Genomic DNA, 2,002 nt, shown 5'->3' with positions numbered 1-2,002 from the left:
TACAGATGTTTGGATACACAGATGCAAATTGGGCTGGTAGTATGTCTGATAGAAGATCTACTAGCAGATACATGTCCTCTCTTGGTAGTGCAATCGTTACTTGGAGTAGCAAAAAGCAATCTATAGTTGCTTTGTCGAGTACAGAGGCTGAGTATAAAGGTGCTGCTGTTGCAGCATGTGAGGTAGTATGGCTGCAAAAGTTATTGGCCGATTTAGATGTGCAGGTGGAAGGTCCAGTTGTCATTTATTGTGACAACATGAGCAGTATACAGTTGGCTAGGAACCCTGTGTTCCATGCCAGGACAAAACATATTGAGGTACACTACCACTTTGTGAGAGAGAAGGTACTAGTAGGTGAGATTGACTTGGTGTATATCAGCACACAGGATCAGAGATCTGACATCTTCACAAAGGCATTGGGTACAGAGAAGCTTCAAAAGTTTCGAAGCTTACTTGGAGTTGCAGAGATGCAGTTGAGCTTGAGGGGGGGTGTTGAGATGACAAGCTCAACACATGCAGACATTAATGATGGACCGCCTGGTTAGATGGGTCCACACGTCTACACTTAGCACACCAGTGGTCATTATGACTCTCACATGGCCACTGACTCATTACTTATTATATTCAGGTTATTACACCTATTTACAGTTGGCATGGTTATAGTGCCAGTCGACTAGTGTGGTCAGTTATGCATTGTTTGACTTAGTAGGTCACTTTCCTTTATGTTGTATCTTATCTATACTTTGTGTACATTGTAAAGTGTGTGGAAGAAGAAGAAGAAACCAACAAGAAAACTTTTTGGCCTTCATCTCTCTTCTTGTCTCTTGAGTGAGCTTCTCCTTGTGCATTCGGTGTGTGTTCAGTGCAACATCTTGAGCAAGTCCCCCCACCATGCGATTCTTGACAACTCCAAACTCATTGTGAACCAAGCCATACTTCAGCAAGCATACATAATTGAAAGCATCATTAGATAGGGAATAGTCAGATCATTTGGTGTTGATTTTGAGAGGTAGTTGATTCTTCTTTAGTTCTAATAGCATTAATTCTCAAGTTAGAATCATGGTGGGATAATACATTGCCCATGAAATGGTTGCACAAGCCATTTTATTCTCAATGTGACGTTACTACTAGTAACCCTAGGAATTCCTTACAAAGATTTGATGGCATTCTTTTTTAACTTAAACCAATAAGTCAAGCTCTTTCCCTCTCCAAATTAGGTGACTATGATGTCGAACTACTAGATCCTTATGTACAAGTCTCTAGTTGTGTGGATCTAAGGGAGGCGGGCTCCTTGTTTGAGTGCTTATGGAAATGAATTTAGAGGTTGTGTCCTAGGGTTTGATGTTGTCCTAAGCTTTAGTTAAGTATTTGTGATTTGGGTGAGTGTTTATACTCTAAGGGTTCTCTGATACAAGATGTGTGTATAGGTTTGTGATTGCCTATGCTTTCCCTGGGGTTGAGGTTGCTTAAGGAAGTGTGGATATGCCCTAAAAAAAGGTGGGATGGATTACCTTATGAGTGATATTATGTGTGGGTGTGTTAGTGTATCTAAGGGGACCTAAGTTGGTGCATAGATCTTAAGAGCTTGTGATGCCTAAGGGTCAAAAGTGTACATGGGTTAGTGCTCCTAGGATGGTGTATGTATGACTAATATGACTAGGTTAGGGTGCCTATGGCCATGTAGTGTGCTAGCCAAGGTGCACTTGGTGATGATTGTGATGGCCATGAGTATAATGAGACTTGAGTAGTGTTTTGGGGTTGTGAGTGTGCCACTCACAATGGTCCTTGATGGTATTGCAAGTCATCAATCCAAAGGATTATAGATGGATGATTATGCAAGGGAGTTTTGATAAGACATGGATGATTGAATCAACTCATGGATGATTGAATGGGGTTACATTATGTTAGGGACATGGAAAATCGAATAAGCTCATGAATAATGGAATTTCTCCATGTGGCAAGGTCTCCGAGTCTTTGACATAGTGGCAGTCAAATAAGTACG

This window comes from Lygodium microphyllum, chromosome 15, assembly GCF_053477565.2.
Source record: "Lygodium microphyllum isolate KBCC chromosome 15, Lygodium_microphyllum_v1.1.10, whole genome shotgun sequence".
Lineage (NCBI taxonomy): Eukaryota > Viridiplantae > Streptophyta > Polypodiopsida > Schizaeales > Lygodiaceae > Lygodium > Lygodium microphyllum.
This window is presented reverse-complemented; position numbering follows the sequence as displayed.